Source organism: Dendropsophus ebraccatus, chromosome 11 (genome assembly GCF_027789765.1).
Source record: "Dendropsophus ebraccatus isolate aDenEbr1 chromosome 11, aDenEbr1.pat, whole genome shotgun sequence".
NCBI classification, from domain to species: Eukaryota; Metazoa; Chordata; class Amphibia; order Anura; family Hylidae; genus Dendropsophus; species Dendropsophus ebraccatus.
In genome coordinates this window covers 17660963-17680541 of record NC_091464.1, presented here as the reverse complement: position 1 = coordinate 17680541, position 19579 = coordinate 17660963, and the positions used below count along the sequence as shown (strand labels likewise).

The 19579-nt window shown below is 44.7% G+C and overlaps 1 protein-coding gene across 2 annotated transcripts in view; it reads right to left on the bottom strand.

Annotated features, from left to right (window-relative positions):
- Positions 1-19155, bottom strand: part of CD53 (CD53 molecule) — a 29226-nt gene extending 10071 nt beyond the window's left edge. Inside the window, exons 1-2 of one of the 2 annotated variants that reach the window (XM_069944356.1) lie at positions 19103-19155; positions 3354-3654 (exon numbers count right to left, since the gene is read on the bottom strand). The gene's annotated coding sequence lies outside the window, so the exon portion shown is untranslated. The remainder of the gene's footprint in view (positions 1-3353; positions 3655-19102) is intronic. The other variant, XM_069944357.1, reaches the window with a different exon arrangement.
- Between the last annotated feature and the right edge of the window lie 424 nt (positions 19156-19579).

The window sequence follows — 19579 nt, the reverse complement described above, 5'->3', positions numbered from 1 at the left end:
CCGGTAGGCCGTTAGGAGCACTGGAGGCGGGGCTACCACCCACTAGAACCGATCCAGCTGACCCCCTCTATTGATAATCACTAGAAGGGACTTGCATTCAGGGCCAGGCTGGGTCGGTGTTCGAGGGTAAGCTCTCAACAGCTTACTAGGCAGAGGATTTTACTGCTAACAGCATGGGAAAGGTGCCAAGGATTTATTTAACAGACATACCTTCATCCTCAGCACCCTGTGCACCCTATTTTTTTTATTTATTTTTTTACCTGCAGAATACCTCTTTAAAGGAGAACTAATAGCAGGTTAGACTAATCTAACCTGCTGATACTTCCCCTTTAAAGAGGTATTCCGAAGGTAAAAAAAAAAATATATATATATATATATATATATATATATACTGTATATATATATTTTTTACATTTCTTTAATAAAGTTATATAACTTTGTAATATAACTTCCTTAAAGTAACTGTCAAATATTTAGTTATTAAAATATACTTTTCCATTTTTAGCCTAAGTAGCTTTGATTCCTAATGGTTGGGAACTGCACAGCTGCTTAAAGGGGTTATCCACTTAAAAGTGGAAAATGAAATGCTAGCTGATCTTAGTCACCAAGTCCCCCAGAGTATTTTGAGTCACCTCCTGTCTTTCTAGCTGCCTCAGTTCCTGAGTTACAAGTTTTTCTAAAAGCTGATCTATATCCAAGATAGGAAACTACATTTCCCATCATGCCTCTCGCCCTCTTAGCTTTCTTTCCTGCCCACTGCCGCCATTACTATTGCACAGTAACCATAGGACTGTTTTTTTTCACTGATTTTGAATCACATCACCCCAATATGTATTCCATACTCAGTGGCGGTCTTTGGCACCAAGCACCCCAAGCGATCGCTTGGGGCCCCCAACATCCAGGGGGGCCCCCACGCCCCGCTCTTGTGCTCAAGACCGCTGGACAGGGCCGCTGCCCCGCTCGCTGCTGCCATCTGAACTGTAACTATGAGCGCTCATAGTTACATGCAGCAGCACTGACAGGGCGGGAGACATTGGCTCCCTTCCTGTCAGTCACTCTTGTGGCCGCAGGAAGGGTTTTCCCTGCAGTCACAAGTGGCAGCTTTGTCCTTGTGGTGTCGGCGCTCCAGTGACATCACTGGAGCATCGGCGCCAGGACAAGGGGTGTGCGGCCTCTTGTGATCGCAGGAAAAACCCTTCCTGCGGCCACAAGAGTGAAGAGAAGAGGAGACGCCCGGACCCAGGTGAATATAAGTGTTTGTTTTATTGTGTTATATACTATATGGGAGGGGGAGCACACAGGGGTCTGTTTAACTGGGGGAGCGCACACATCGGGGGTCTATATAAATGGGGGGAGCACACAGGGGGGCTATATAACAGGGGGAACACACAGGGGGGCTATAGACTACTGGGGCTTCAAAGAGGAGTCTATATACTACTGGGGGCAGCACACAGGGGGTCTATATACTACTTGGGGCAGCAGAATGGTGTCTATATACAACTTGGAGAGAACACAGGAGGTCTATATCCAAGTGGGGGAGCACACAGGGGGGGCTATATACTACTGGGGGAGCACACAGGGTCTATATACTACTGGTGGGGCACACAGGGGTCTGTATACTACTGGAGCAGCACACAAGGAGTCTATATAATACTGGTGGGGCACACAGGGGTCTATATACTACTGGGGGAACCACACAGGGGGTTTATATACTACTTGAGGAGCACACAGGGGTCTATATCCAAGTGGGGGAGCACACAGGGGTCTATATCCAAGTGGGGGAGCACACAGGAGGTCTATATCCAAGTGGGGGAGCACACAGGGGGGCTAAATACCCCTGAGGGAGCACACAGGGGGCCTATATACTATTGGGGGAGCACACAGGTGGTATATACAACTGGGGGCAGCACACAGGGGGTCTATATACTTCTGGGGGAGCACATGGGGGGCTATATATAACTGGGGGAACACACAGGGGTCTATATACTACTGGGGGAAGCAAACAAGGGGTAAATACTACTGGGGGCAGGACACAAGGGGTATATACTATTGGGGGCAGCACACAAGGAGTATATATTACTAGCGGTAGCGCACAAGGGGTATATACTACTGGGGGCAACACACAGCGGTCTATTGTTTTGGAACACGTGTCGAGGGGGGGCCCCAGACATACCTTCGCTTGGGGCCCCAGAAATGCCAAGACCGCCCCTGTCCATACTAGCTGAGGGTGTAGCAGGGTTGACGCACGCATGGTGTAGCTATGTGCTGCATAACGGGCATCTGTTAACCAGGGGGGTGTTTACCAGTGCTGCCCTAGGCACTAAACCTGAAGACGCTCCATCTTGGGCACCGTGGGGGGGAGTGGTTTCAGCCACATGCATTTCTCTACATGTAGAAACATTGTCTGAATTGGTTTTTAATGGCTTAAAACATAAACAAATTTCCTGATTGAATCACTGATTAGAGCCGTCTGCATTGTCTGAGGGAATTCTCAACACAGGATTGGTAGATTTGTAGGTAATAGCACCAGGCGTCACATAATACCACCATACTGTGACTGGATAACACCGCCACACCAGACCTGACCAATAACGCCATACTGTGACTGAATAACACCGCTATACCAGACCTGACCAATACCGCCATACTGTGACTGAATAACACCGCCATATCAGACCTGACCAATACCCCCATACTGTGACTGGATAACACCCACACACCAGACCTGACCAACACCGCCATACCAGACCTGACCAATACCCCCATACTGTGACTGGATAACACCGCCATACCAGACCTGACCAATACGGCCATACTGTGACTGAATAACACTGCCATACCAGACCTGACCAATACCACCACACTGTGGCTGGATAACACCGCCATACCAGACCTGACCAATACGGCCATACTGTGACTGAATAACACTGCCATACCAGACCTGACCAATACCACCACACTGTGACTGGATAACACCGCCATACCAGTACTGACTAATACCACCATACTGTGACTGGATAACACTGCCATACCAGACCTGACCCATACCACCATACTCTGCTTGGATAACATGGCCATACCAGACCTAACCAATACCCCCATCACCACCAGACGTCCAATGCATACAGTGTATAAAATGATAGACATATAATGATCATGACAATTATTTTCTGACATGTTTTGCAAATACTGGACATCATTTTTTTAGTCGTTGACACAGTTTTTCTTTTTTCACCATTTATACTAGAGATGATGACAGAAATTCGTTTCAAATAGTTCAAGAAGATTCACTTGGCACTACTCCCATATACAAATATACATTCCGTATACAATGAACTGCTTCTCTGACTCACCCTTATGGTCAGTCTGCTCCAGCGCGCAGCTTGGCGTGGTGCTCTGCAATCCACAATATAGAGTCCAGTATGCAGCAGGTAGAGAAAGATGACGTTGCGGCACTCACTTGAAATTCATAGAAATCTTTATTGATCGCTGGACAGCATACAAAGTAACCACATGTGCTCAAAATAGGTTACATGGCAGATACAGGTGCACTCCACTTAAAGCGACGGCCGTTTCGCGGTCATACGCATCAACAGGCTTAGTGGTACGTCATAACGTTCCCCCCTCTTCTGGGTAGCTCTACCTGTTCCAGACCTGCAAAGCGCAAGACATCCGCATTACCATTGTGGGCGCTATTGACATGCTCTATTAACCTCGGAGATCCTACTCCTGTTCGGATAGATCTACAAATCTATAAATAGATCTATAAATCTTATATATAAACACCTAATGGTCTTCCCTATGTAGAACATGCCACATGGGCACATGATCACATAAACGTTGTATGTACTTCTACACGTCATAAATTGTTTTATTGTATGTTCATGTCCCCCTATGCGGATAAATTTAGAGCACATATTATAACAACAAAAGTTACAGTGCCCACACTTATGATTACCTTTTGGAGCAGCTCCTTTTAACCAATTAGGGGAGGCGGATTGCACCGCACTACTTGTTAGATTGTCTGCTAATGTTCTACCCCTACGGTAAGAGAGGAGAGGCTTCCGAATGGCAATATCCCTTAAATCCTGGTCTGACTCGATTAAGTACCAATGTCTATTTATGGCCGTTTTTATTTTAGTATCCATATTTGAATGCTTAAAAGAAAAATTAAATCTTCTCTCACTATTTTTTACGGCTATATTCACATTAGAGTCATTCGCTTTTTTCCTAGTATCCTTTAAAACGTTCCAAGGGTATCCTCTTTGTCTAAGTCTCCTATCTAAATCATCAACTTGCTTTATGTACGTATCATGTTGTTTATTAACTCTTTTTAGACGCATGTACTGACCAAATGGGACTGCTTTTTTTACATGATCAGGATGGAAACTCTGGTAATGGAGTAAGGCATTGGTGGCCGTGGGTTTTTCGGTAACCTTCAGTAATGAGTACGTCATTCTCCACCAATACCTTAACATCAAGAAATTCCAGGGTTAAACCTCCCACCTTATATGTAAAATACATATTCATGGAGTTAGATTCGTTAAGGTGCTGTACAAACTCACTAAATTCTTTCTCCGATCCCCCCCATATAACAAACACATCGTCCACAAATCTGTGGTATGATCTGATGTACTTGGCATATGGGTTTGTTGTGGAATAGATATACATTTTTTCAAAAAAGGCTAGGAAAATTTTAGCATAAGTACTAGCATTAGCATAAAATTCGTTTCACAAGCTTAGCAAATAGTTGATCAAAGTTGTTGATTCGCGAATTGAATCTTAATGAATTTCATTAAAACAGCCAAAATTATAGTAGCTACAATACTGGGACTATTACAGAAGGGGGAATTTATTAACGCATAAAGGGTCAAATATCGGAAAATCCCAATTTTAAAAAAATGTCAATCATCCAATTTCCGCCATTCCTCTTCTCTCTGTCCCTATATCACTCTGTTAGTCTCTCTCTGCTCTGCTCTATCTGCCTGCTGCCATCCTGCTCTCTCCTCCACACACACAATTCCTTGCTTATTCCATATATATTCTAATGAATCCTATGTGAGGTCTTCCTTACGGTTTTACCGGGTGCACTTTACCTATTTGTTTCTTTGCTTTAAAACACTTTAGAAATTTGAATGTTTCAAACCAAAACCAATCTCCACCCAAAACCACTAGTGCTAAGAATACATTTAGCAACATGTGTAGAAGCACGTTTAAACAGGAAATACACAAACCTGCGTTGCTAGCTTTCACTGATATTCTGTCTTTACACTGTAGGTAGTAATGCACACATGCACATTTTTATATATAAAAAGGATTATACATTATAACAATATTTTAGTTTTTATGAAGCACAAAGGTTTTAAAGTTTCAGAAATTTCTGGAACAAATCTGCATCCCATGGGAGCAGTTGTAGGTTTCTGTGCAGCAATTGCAGGTCCCGGCGGAGTTATCTAAGAGGTGTGCTTCTTAGTTGGGGGGGATCTGGGGCAGGGCCTAATGTAAGACCGGTGTATGAGTATGTCCACCATTATGTCTACATTTTTTAATCACTACAATGAAGGTGGCTGTTATAACTGCAGTAGGCACTGGTTGGAATGAGGATATGTATCCTAAAACACTGAATATTCTATTGGAAAGATGGTGTCAAAGTACAAACTCAATAGATGGAGACACTTTCTATACAAAGTTGTCTATACCAATAGTTGTAGGAGGTTGGCAAGGTAACACCTTCTCTAATGGTTGCAGAACTTTTGTCTCTTTGAGGACTGAAAAAGGAAGTATGCTTTGTATTAACTACTTATATAAAGAGGAAGGAGGTTTGGGTAAAGCTAGGATGATGGCTAGGTAAATTACAATTTAAAGGGACCCTATTACATCCAATAACCCCCCCCCACACCCCAAACTACAATAATAAGCAAAAATGTCAAAAGATACTGATAATTTTTATCTTTCTACCCACTTGGCTCCCCTGATATAAGTCTTCGGGAGTCTAAGTACTTTTCTCCATTATATCACAGAGCTTAAAGGGGTTTTCCGGCGAAGATCTTTTTCTCACAAATCAATTGGTGTCAGAAAGTTATATAGATTTGTAATGTACTTCTATTAAAAAAAAAATCAAAATTTTTCTATTGGCGTACTCATAGAAAACCTCTCCTGCTCTGAATAGTTCCTGTCTCGGCCAGAGATGTCAGCAGACAGCACTGTGCCAGACTGAAAATACAACAACATTTCCTGCATGACATACAGCAGCTGATAAGTATGGAAATACTTGAGGTTTTTAAATAGAAGTACATTATAAATCTATATAACTTTATGACACCAGTTGATTTGAAAGAAAAAGATTTTCGCTGGACAACCCCTTTAACCCCAGGCAGTGGCGGATTAAATGTACCCTGGGCCCCCCCCCAGTCAATTCGCCTACATTATAATCCGCTACTGCCCCCCCCTCCAAGCTGTCCCCAATAAACACTGCCTGCCTGCCCTCCGTGCTGGCCCCAATAAACATAATGTTCGGTCCCTTGCTGCTACCCCCAGTAAGCATTGCCCACCCCACCTCCACTGCCCCCAATAAACATATTGCCACTTGTTCCCCCGCTGTTGCCCCCAATAAACATATTGCCACCTCACCTGGTCCCCTGATGTTGCCCCCCCCCCCCCAAGGTCACAGCAGCACAGAGGATGTCAGGAGAGGAGGGTGCTGATCTTATAGAGGAGGTCGCAGGTTCCCACAGCACAGAGGATGTCAGGAGAGGAGGATGCTGATCTTATAGGAGAGGTCACAGCAGCACAGAGGATGTCAGGAGAGGAGGGTGCTGGTCTACAGGGGAGGTCACAGCAGCACAGAGGATGTCAGGAGAGGAGGGTGCTGATCTATAGGGGAGGTTACAGCAGCACAGAGGATGTCAGGAGAGGAGGGTGCTGATCTATAGGAGAAGTCTGAGCAGCACAGAGGATGTTAGGAGAAGAGGGTGCTGATCTATAGGGGAGGTCACAGCAGCACAGAGGATGTCAGGAGAGGAGGGTGTTGATCTATAGGAGAGGTCCGAGCAGCACAGCGGATGTCAGGAGAAGAGGGTGCTGATCTATAGGAGAGGTCCGAGCAGCACAGAGGATGTCAGGGGAGGAGGGTGCTGATCTTATAGGGGAGGTCCCAGCAGCACAGAGGATCTCAGGAGAGGTGGGTGGTGATCTATAGGGGAGGTCCGAGCGGCACAGAGGATGTCAGGAGAAGAGGGTGCTGATCTATAGAGGAGGTCACAGCAGCACAGAGGATGTCAGGAGAGGAGGGTGCTGATCTATAGGAGAGGTCCGAGCAGCACAGAGGATGTCAGGAGAGGAGGGTGCTGATCTATAGGGGAGGTCCGAGCAGCACAGAGGATGTCAGCAGAGGAGGGCGCTGGTCTTATAGGGGAGGTCGCAGCGCCCAGCAGCACATAGGATGTCAGGAGAGGAGGGTGCTGATCTATAGGGGAGATCCCAGCAGTACAGAGGATGTCAGGAAAGAAGCTGCTAATCCTATAGGAGATGGTCCCCCTTTATAGATGGTCCCCCTCTTTCCCCCCTTATAGATGGTCCCCCTCTTTCCCCCCTTATAGATGGTTCCCCTCTTTCCCCCCTTATAGATGGTCCCCCTCTTTCCCCCCTTATAGATGGTCCCCCCCTCTTTCCCCCTCTATAGATGGTCCCCCTCTTTCCCCCCTTATAGATGGTCCCCCTCTTTCCCCCTCTATAGATGGTCCCCCTCTGCCCCCCCTTATAGATGGTCCCCCTCTGCCCCCCTTATAGATGGTCCCCCTCGGCCCCCCCTTATAGATGGTCCCCCTCTACCCCCCTTATAGATGGTCCCCCTCTTTCACCCCTTATAGATGGTCCCCCTCTTTCCCCCTCTATAGATGGCCCCCCTCTGCCCCCCTTATAGATGGTCCCCCTCTTTCCCCCTTATAGATGGTCCCCCTCTTCCCCCCTTTATAGATGCCCCCCCCCAGTCAGTAAATAACACAAAAATAACAAAATACAACTCACCTACCCTGCGTTCCCCCATCGATCCTCTCTCCTTCTGCAGTCTCCAGCTGATGCGCGGCTGCCGGGGGTGTCCCGCCATTGGGCCCAGGGCATACCTGTACGTCCTGGTGTTGCTAGGGGAGTTCAGAGCGGGGGTGCACGGCGACAGAGGGCTATTAGCAGGCACGGTCCAATCGCCGTGCCCGCTCCGCTAATGAAGTATTCAGATGCAGCTGTCAAAGTTGACAGCTGCATCTAAATACTGCAGTCTATTCCCTGATGTCTAGTGGGTGGATCACCCCCCCTCCCCACGATGCGATTGCGCAATGCCGCTGATCCCGGCCCGGCACTCTATCGCTTTCGGCTGCAGCAGCCAAAAGCAATAGAATGCCTATCTCATCGATCTATGCAGTATAACTATACTGCATAGATCTCAATGAGAGATCAGTGTACTTATACTAAAAGTCCCCCAGGGGGAATAACCCTAACCCCAGGGGGGAATAACCCTAACCCCAGGGGGGAATAACCCTAACCCCAGGGGGAATAACCCTAACCCCAGGGGGAATAACCCTAACCCCAGGGGTCTTCTAAAATAAGCGTAAAAAAAAAGTATTGTTATTAGTAAAAAGCCCCCTCCCCCTAATAAAAGTTTGAGTCACCCCCCTTTTACCATGTTATAAATAAAAATAAATAAATAAATAAACAAACAAACATGTTTTATATCGCCGTGTGCGTAATCGACCAAAATATTAAATTATCACATTCTTTATCTTGCACGGTAAACGGTGGAAATCATCAGCATACCACAGTGCCAAACTTTCTCCAGCACTATTTCTTAAAGAGAAGTTTGTGCTTTTATTAGCTTAAGAAGGAAGGGAAAGAAAGTCCTGTGCGTGTACTGCTGGCCTCTGAAATGTAGAGAATGACAATAGCACTAAAATCACCTTGTCACCAGTCTGAAGGGTTTATGTAACTCTAAAACCAAACTGAATGAATGCATTTTTAGCCTTCTGTAACACACACACACATTTACTGTATATATATATATATACATAATGTGTGTGTGTGTGATATACACTATGATTAGAGATGAGTGAAGCATGCCATAGGCTGTATCCACATTTCCAGGCAATCCTCGGGCTGTCTCCACCTTCTCCATGGAGAGGCCAGAGGCCAAAGAAATCTTTCTGGAATTCCCTAGATAGATTTATTCACTGCCTTCAGTATTTTCCTTGCTGCAGGTTCAGGCCACGTTCACACAGCGTGAGACACTGGCCATTCTGTGACATGGCCGGTGTCAGTGAAGTTTATCCCGGCGGTACTACAGTACCGGCCGGGATGAACTTCATTTCTATTGAATTGGTATGCGGGTGCATCTGTGTGTGTCTGCATCCCAATTCACTATTGCACACAATGGAAAGTGCAGCCAGAGCTCTCCATTGTGTGACCTGTCAGGGTTCTGTGGCAGCTATTCAATGCATAGCAGTCGCACAAAACTGACATGTCAGTTTACGCTGTGGCCGCTAGGGATCCCTGCCTGAGCATGTACTATGTTTATAGACTCCGACTGGGATTCCATAGACTGCAGCATAATGTAAATTTTCTATTAATCACGGACGTTGTTGCAAATCGGCAACAACAGCCGTGATTAATAGAAAATTTACGTTGTGTGAATGTGGCTTCAATGTATAAAAAATTCCATTGGCTGAAATTCAGCCCCAAACTTGCAAGGAACCTCCACCATGCTTCGTTGTTGCCCACCTACTGTACTGCTCTATAGCTGTTTAGTGATCAAACTGCTTTCTGTTACAGCCAATTTCTTTTAAATTTAAACTTATAAGTGCAGATCACCTGCTGCCATTTTTCCGCTTGTTTCCACATCAATGATGGTATGGCTTCAATTCTTCCATCAGTAGATGGGTGTACCTGGGTCCCACTGGTCTCTGCCAGTAATGGTTTTTCCCTTGTCATTACACTGACTTATAGGGCCACTTAATATAGTGGTTTTGGTGGTTTCCTTACAGGAGCCACCCCTTGGCTGGGTCCTTCCTGGAGGGATATCTGGCTAGTCCTGTGTTTTGAGACTATTCAATGAGGCTCCACGGGCTCTTCTTTTGCATATTCATGTTTCCCAGGGGGCAATGCACCTAAGACTTCACTGCATTGAGCGCTTTCACTAGCAGCTGGAGGTGTTATCAATTGGCTGGTCTCCCTGAGATCAGCGATCTGTTTCTCTTATGGCTTTACTAGGCATTGCTCCCACCTAGCCAGAATCCTGCTCCACACTGATGAGGGGCAACACCCAAAAACAGCTGTCTGTGGATGGTTACCTGGCCTTGGTTTATCCCTTGTCATTACACTGACTTATAGGGCCACTTAATATGGTGGTTTTGGTGGTTTCCTAACAGGAGCCACCCCTTGGCTGGGTCCTTCCCAGAGGGATATCTGGCTAGTCCTGTGTTTCGAGACTCTTTGATGATGCTCCACAGGCTCTTCTTTTACATATTCATGTTTCCCAGGGGGCAATGCACCTAGGACTTCACTGCTTTGAGCGATTTCACTAGCAGCCGGCAGTGTTGTCGTTTGGCTGTTCTCCCTGAGTTCAGCGATCTGTTTCTCTTATAGTACTGAGTTAATAGCACTGCTGAACATCTTCCAATTTTGAAGGGAAATAAGCATGGCAGGTTTAAAAAGTGGAAAAGGGCACGGCCTGTTTGATTTATTACAATATATGCTACAGAGTTGGTGTATATTGTAACTCCATTGTACGTTAACTTGAGAGATGAAGTAGATTTGGCAGTGCCGGATTCATTCAAAAGTGTAATGTATTTATGAAACAGCCGAGTTCAAAGGCTGCACTAGATTTTACTAGAGACACAAGTCTTAGTAATTTTTTTGCTAAGTTTTAGGCCTCATCTGTTTCTGTTTCATTTATTGTGTGACTGTGTGATGATCATATGATCTGTTTGATATAACTGGTGACTTACACACCTGACTGCTTAATTATACACCTATATAATCCTACAAAACCCCTGACTTTGTGCAAACATACACTACCGTTCAAAAGTTTGCGGTCACCCAAACAATTTTATGTTTTCCATGAAGAGTCACACTTATTCACCACCATACGTTGTGAAATGAATAGAAAATAGAGACAAGACATTGACAAGGTTAGAAATAATGATTTGTATGTGAAATAACATTGTTCTTACATCACACTTTGCTTTCGTCAGAGAATCCTCCTTTTGCAGCAATTCCAGCATTGCACACCTTTGGCATTCTAGCTATTAATCTGTTGAGGTAAGCTGGAGAAATTGCCCCCCACGCTTCTAGAAGCAGCTCCCACAAGTTGGATTGGTTGGGCACTTCTGGCGTACCATACGGTCAAGCTGCTCCCACAACAGCTCAATGGGGTTCAGATCTGGTGACTGCGCTGGCCACTCCATTACCTATGATAGAATACCAGCTGCTGCTTCTGCTGTAAATAGTTCTTGCACAATTTGGAGGTGTGTTTAGGGTCATTGTCCTGTTGTAGGATGAAATTGGCTCCAATCAAGCGCTGTCCACTGGGTATGGCATGGCGGTGCAGAGTGATAGCCTTCCTTATTCAGAATTTTACCCTGTACAAATCTCCCACCTTACCAGCACCAAAGCAACCCCAGACCATCACATTACCTCCACCATGCTTAACAGATGGGGTCAGGCATTCTTCCAGCATCTTTTCATTTGTTCTGCGTCTCACAAACGTTCTTCTTTGTCATCCAAACACCTCAAACTTGGATTCATCCGTCCACAACACTTTTTTCCAGTCTTCCTCTGTCCAATGTCTGTGTTCTTTTGCCCATCTTAATCTTTTTCTTTTATTGGCCAGTCTCAGATATGGCTTTTTCTTTGCCACTCTGCCCTGAAGCCCAAAATCCTGCAGCCGCCTCTTCACTGTAGATGTAGGTGTTTTGCAGGTACTATTTAATGAAGATGCCAGTTGGGGACCTGTGAGGCGTCTGTTTCTCAAACTAGAGACTCTAATGTGCTTATCTTCTTGCTTAGTTGTGCAACGCGGCCTCCCACTTCTATTTCTACTCTGGTTAGAGCCTGTTTGTGCTGTCCTCTGAAGGGAGTAGTACACACCGTTGTAGGAAATCTTCAATTTCTTAGCAATTTCTTGCATGGAATAGCCTTCATTTCTAAGAACAAAAATAGACTGTCGAGTTTCAGATGAAAGTTCTCTTTTTCTGGCCATTTTGAGCGTTTAATTGACCCCACAAACGTGATGCTCCAGAAACACAATCTGCTCAAAGGAAGGTCAGTTTTGTAGCTTCTGCAACGAGCTAGACTGTTTTCAGATGTGTGGACATGATTGCACAATGGTTTTCTAATCATCAATTAGCCTTCTGAGTAGGAATGGTCCGAACCGAGTTCGGTTCGGGTTCGTACGAACCCGAACCCTCGGTAATGATTCCCACTGTCTGCCCGCTCCGTGGAGCGGGCGGATCCAGCGGGAGGCCCGCCTGGAAAACTGGGATACAGCCACAGCCATAGGCTGTATCTCAGTTTTTCAGGCGTTACTCCCACGGACATTTGCAGCTAGAATAGTCATTTACCACATTAGCAATGTATAGAGTGTATTTGTTTAAAATTAGGACTAGTTTAAAGTTATCTTCATTGAAAAGTACAGTGCTTTTCCTTCAAAAATAAGGACATTTCAATGTGACCCCAAACTTTTGAACGGTAGTGTACCTAGAAGAAATGATGATGTGTTTGTATTTCTCATCCGTTCATTTACTTAGCATTTGTTAAAGAAGAAGTCTGAATGGGGGGGGGGGGGGCCTTGAAATTTCACTGTCCCGGGACCCTGTAGCACCATCTTCTTTTCTTCTTTACTTCCTAGTTCTGTGGCTCGGATGGCTTACAGCTTGCTCAGCCAATCAGAGCTAAGCAAGCTGTCGGTCATGTGACAATGCTTGTTAGGCCAGCCTCCCTGTACAGATGACCTTGTAAACACAAGATGGTGGCAGCTGAAGATTCTGTGGTCGACAGTGATCAGGTAAGTATACTCTTTGATACTTACCGGGGGCAGGGGGACAGGTAATTTAAACACATTACCCATTACCATTGCTCCAGTGATTTCCTATGGGCATTGGATTTATCTTTGCTCATTTGCATAACGGGTGCACAAAGGAGCGGAGCCGATTTCCTGGTTTCGAGAGCGGGACCAGCAGGAAGGGGTGAGAATGAGGGAGGGGGGGGGGGGTTCTATCCAGGGGTGTGCTGGATTTCGGCCTGCTCTCCCAGGGTGACAGGTTCCCTTTACGTACATTATTGTGTCAAAGTTTAAGCCCACCAAAGGATTCTCTGATACAGGGCCACTGGTGCTCACAGTGATGATCCTGTGATCCTGTTCTTCACAACCCAGGGACATACTGTTCACTACGACATTGTTCATCACAACTCTGGTGTACAGTGTACACCACTACAACTGTGTTCACTACAACCCTGGGGCATGCTGTTTACTATGACCCTCTTAACTACAACCATGGGGCATGCTGTTTACTACGACCATCTTAACTACAACCATAGGGCATGCTGTTTACTACGACTCTTTTTCATCACAAACCTGGGACCTGGTGTTCCCTGTCATTTGTAGACATCAAATTTCTAGAAATCAAATATGCAATTATCCATAAACTATTTAATAGATATCAGGCAGTCAGAATTTTATAATTCAACAAAAATTCAGCAGATTTTTTCGCTGTCTGCTGAGAATTTTTGGCAAAATCACTGTACTGTATGTGTTCCCTCCTGTATATAGAATCTCCTCCACATGCTGATATTATAACCATCAGCATGTGAATTTACCCTATAGCTGGGTGAAAAGAGGCAAATGCTTTGGAACCCTATAGGTAGTGGTCACATTCTTGTATCCTAGTTGTTTTTTTTCACCCCCAAACTATGGAGTATTTGTAGTAAAGAAACGGAAAGGAATTACTTTTTTTTTTTTTTTAGTAGGATTCCTTGTTATTGTACTTTGGAGGGGCTTCTGAACATCATACACTTCTCACGTCTCAACACAGCGTCATTTCACTGTACGGACTCATTTTTTTCATAAAAGATTGCAAAACAATTCTCTGCCACAGTATCTCTGTATCAATTATACAGATATAAAAATACATGTACAGTGAATTGCAGAATTGCTGAGTTTATGAAGAATGTTCTCGAAAAATACTAGAAAAATTCCCAACAACATTCAAATTCTGTGTTCTCTTTGTCTTGTGTGAAGGAAACTACTGTTGCTCTGTTCCCTTTTTTATTAATATAACTTGCTTGTGTGTGCTGCTGTATTATGAATTCCCACTCTCTAAGACACCCGGCTGGGTCACGGAGCAGCCGGTGTCAGAAAAGATCATCCCAACCGGTACTGCAGTACCGGCCAGATGATCTTTACTGCCACTGAATTTGGATGCGGGCGCATCCATGCGTGCCTGCATGCGTATTCCCGATGCACACAATGGAGCGCTGCCCTCCATTGTGTGAACTGTCAGTTTCTTGCAGTGCCGCTAGGGATACCATATTGTGACAGCCACACTTTCAGACGTGTACTGTAATGGAATATGCACCCTGAGTAAATGTCGCAGATAAATCAGCACAGATTCGCTGCTTGTCCCCACACACTCCCGCTCTGCTCTCTGCCCGTCCCATAGACTTCATTCTATGGTCACGCTGATTCCGCAGTTTGCCCAAAGAATTGACATGTCAATTCTTTGGCCGGACCACAAAATCTACTTGAGCATAGAATGGAGCCTATGTGATGGGCAGAACTTCAAGTGGGGGGGGTGGGGGGGGGGGAGTTTGCGACATTATTTATACACACATTTAGTGTGCATATACCCTAAGGGAGTTCCTACTTAAAATTACACAGACCATTGTAGTTGAACAATTATTACTATTTCTCACTACAGTGACACAATTAAAATTTCACCAGAGTAAGGGCCCTATTACACAGAGCAATAATCGCTTTGTGTGATAGAGACAATGATCAGCTGATGACAACTAATGTCTTCTGGTCCTGACTTAAAACCATCGTCCACAAACCATGCATTGTTACGTTGCGATGCGTGGCTGTTATTTTGCGTTGTCTTGCAATGCCCAGGCGACAGCTGATGATTGCGTAAAAAAAAAAAAAGCAAACTGTAAACATACCTCTCTTTGTCCTTAAACTGTATACATACATGTATAGAAGCAAGCAGAGGGCAGAAGACCGGAGACTGTGGAGACGTATGTATACAGTTTAAGGGCAATGGCTGCACAGACATCGCTAATGAGGTCCATGTGGCCCTTGCTAAGCCATTATTGTGCCGTGTAATAGGCTTAGTAAGTGAGTGCCAATCTAGCAGATCAGTGCTCGCGTACAGGAGGCATCGGCCAGTGTAATAAGACCCTAAGCTTGTGCTCATACTGATTTTTGGCTACCCCTGTTTTGCTGTGCCGCTCTGGGTTTCTGCCGCAGCCTGCCCCACTAATATGCTTACATGAGGTGCTTAGTATGGATGTTACCTGCAAGTTTTTGGGTCTCCATGGTTTCTATGTCACTATCAATCACAGATACACAACTACCCATGTACTGGTGGCAAATCACAGTACAAGTTTAAATACTTAAAGTAATCATAGAAAACACACACACCATCTCTTAACACACTCATCTTAAAATCAGTAATAACCACAGTTCAATTGTAACCTCAACACACATTAAGGGTATAAACCCACACACCGTATACGCAGCGAATACGCAGCAAAAACGCAACAAATACGCAACAAAAACGCAGCAGATTAGATCTAAATAACTGAACTCAGCATTAAATCTTCACCATCAAACTGCTGCGTATTTGCTGCGTATTTGTTGCGTATTTGCTGCGTATACGGTGTGTGGGTTTGTACCCTAAAGGAGTTTTTCTCCCCAAGCAATTCTTGAGTACGGGCTCAGGCTGGCGAAAGTGAAAAAAGTTATACTCACCTGCCCCATCCCCAGCTGCACCCACCCTCTTTGTGGACAGTGATTGGCTCAGCAGGTGTTTTCAAAATGTTGAGACACACCAGGATGTGACAGGGGATTGGGGCAGGTAAGTATCATTTTATTTTATTTGCAATACAGGAGAGAAAAGAGCGCTGCACCTCACACCTATGGCTGACACTAGTGCCTCTCGGCTGCATAACAAACATCAGAATTTTGTGTATGAATTGATCAAGCCACACTGCCCCATGTACCGCGTGCAGTTATCTCATACACATGGGTCCCTACACTAAGTCCACACTGTGCCGGTCAGTGACCACCACCCCCGCAGGCGTGCACAGTCAGGGAAGAGAGGCCATGGAACGGCCCTGTGAGCCCCATATCACAGGACCAGACCCAAAAATGCCACCCCAGAACCCGGCCAGCACCGCCGGCGGAGAAGGTCGCCCCCAAACAGCATGAGTCTGGATGCGGTATTGCGCTCACCATAGCTACTGCAGATAGAATGGGACAAACAGGAGGGATTAAAAGCACATACACTCGTGCTCTTTGGGGGCGACCTTCTCCTTCGGCGGTGCTGGCCGGGTTCTGGTGTGGCATTTTTGGGTCTGGTCCTGTGATATGGGGGTCGCAGGGCCGTTCCATGGCCTCTCTTCCCTGACTGTGCACGCCTGCGGGGGTGGTGGTCACTGACCGGCACAGTGTGGACTTAGTGTAGAGACCCATGTGTAACAGATACCTGCACACGGTACATGGGGCAGTGTGGCTTGGTCAATTCATACACAAAATTCTGATGTTTTTTATGCAGCCGAGAGGCACTAGTGTCAGCCATAGGTGTGAGGTGCAGCGCTCTTTTCTCTCCTTTATTGCATTTTTTTTTTTTTTTCCTGCCAAGCTGAGCAGATGTACAAGAATTTTGTGGTGCCAGAAATCTCCTTAACTTTTACTTGGGCCATTCTTCCAAGCACCCAGTAGACTTGTTATAGTACATCTCCACCTTACTGTTACATTTACTCTAATGAACAGACATCGCACTAGGTCTTAGGACAGCAAGTCTCTCACTATATATCGGTCTCCTCAACTTTGTCTGGTGCATCCAAAGTCAGTTGACTCTGGGAGAGTTCTCAAAATGCGGCCACTCTGACCTAATTTTTTGCATTACTTTGGCAGCTCTAGATCTTCTGGCCTCTGACTGTATCCTACCCATCATTTCACAAATACACAGTCACTTTGCTATTGCCTACAGCTCAACAATGTTCTCAAAGTAAAACTTTCACCCCCTTGTGTGGTTCTGTGCAGTGCAGAGTGTCCCCTAGGTTGGGCTTCATGGTAGTTTGGCCACCTCTCCCGAGGGGAGAGGAGACCAAACTGCCATTAAGCCCCACCTAGGTGACACTGTCCACCAATGAAATGAAGCGATTTTAGAGCAGAAAGAAGACAAAGACAAGTTTTTTACAGGTATATATCGAATGTGCAGCATTATAGCTCGTGGATGGTGCGGAGAACTGCACATAGAGTAAGGGTGGTGGTGGTGGGGTTACATGACTCGAATGGTAGCTGCACTAAAACCTGTTTGCTCACTTATACTAAGCAGGTACCTCTGAGACCTCATAAGGTCACACTATACTACTCTGGCACCAAGTTTGCCTTTAATATCACCTCCCTATCTCCCCTACCAGTATAATGGCACAACAATGCTCACCAGCCCATGTTACGCTGAACATGAGCCCTGCTGATGCTTGATGCCTCCTCCTACTTAAATTAGCAGCCAAGACACCACGTTTTTTACTGAAATCTGGATTTACCAGGACTATTCCAATCCATTCATGTGACCTTATTACTTCTGTTTCTTTCCTCTTTTTCTACAGCTACAAAATGTGTAAGACAGTGGACACGAATAGGAGCGTGTTTAGTAGTTTTCCAGAGTGGGCAATGCTTTGTGTGGTTCTTCTCGGTAATGTCAACCCTTGATTTAGCTTCAAGTCAACAAATTACAATTCCACCCTTCACTTTCACACTTCTCCCTTAGCTGTCGAGATGACGGTTAGAGGTTAAGCACCCTCCACATCCCTATACAAGACACTACTCACTCACCACAGCCTCACCCACTAATGTCCCCGAGCACCTCCAGCCATCATGTTCATGGCTATACAAAAAAATAACTTTTTCAGTGATGAATTTTCTTTTTAACAGTTTTTTATTAAGAGTTTTCGGTATAAAACAAAAAAGTGATAGAACAATAGAATTGTATAGTGCTGGCCCAATAGCTTACAAGTCTACTCCAGGGCAAGTATCAGAGTCCATAGAGTCCTCAATACATATGATATGCAAGAAGAGAGTAAATACTACACACGGACAAGTAGATTAGCCTAAATATAGGGAAAGAAACATAAGAACACACCCAATTTTCTACATAGAAGTGAGAATTGTTGGATCCCTCTAAATTCAGTGAGTATGCTAAGGTGAGAATGAGACCACATAACCTGCTCCTGCCACCATACTGTAGAAGAGAATTTTTTACAGTTTTGTGCTCTCTGTTTTACATTTACCGCTACATTAAATATACATGAAAGTTCAAATATTTTCTTGAAACCATTCCACAGCTCAGTGCCCCCCTAGGGCTGCTCTCTACCAGTCGCCGTTCACGGTAATGTTTCTGGTTGTTCCTCAGCCAAGCATCCCCTATACAAATACATTACATTAATAGCATCCACAGGCTGTAATTGTAAACTCTGCCGCCTATAAAAAGCCTACGGTAGATTAATTTACCCCTAGATACATAACATGTTGCCGTTTATGCGTGGGGGGGTATTGGGTGGGGACAATACAAATGTTTAAAAACCTAAATGATGCCTGTACAATTATTTTATGGACCCAACAAAAAGATACATGTAAATATATGTGGGGGAAAAAATTGTATATATAATATATATATATATATATATATATATATCATAACTATAGAATGTGCTGTATCATATAAAGCTTGACAAAGAAAATGTTGCAATTTCTCTCACCGTAGAAAATATTTTTTGTATATTTTTAATGACACTGGCTGGGCTCATTTAGTATAGTCCGTTCTAATGATCTTACCTTTTTATCCTCAGCAAAGAGTTAAGTCCGGTGCGCAGCTGCTTCCTTTACTGCTACAAGTTCTCATCTGTGTAATAACTGAAATTTTTTTTTTTTTGCTTTAGGGTCAACAGGAAGTGGCTTAGTGAAGAAAGAAGTGACTGCAAAAGTGACATAGAGCACTGTACAAACCGAAAGAAACAAATGCGTTCTCTGTGGAGTAAGACCTACACATTTAGAAATGTGCCCAATGTTTTGGAAAATCACAAAAATTCAGTTTAATAATATCTAATAATATTATATAATAATATCGGGCAGCTCATTGAAAAAAGCGGAATCAGCATGGCGGCACCAGTAAGGTTGTATGAAAAGCTTAATTTGTGAATTGAACTGGTACTTTAAATTCCCCATGCTTTATTTCAGATCTGTCAGGAGACACACACAGTCATCTGTACAATCCTATAGTCTTTTAGGAGACAGAAAAATCTCTTCAGACCT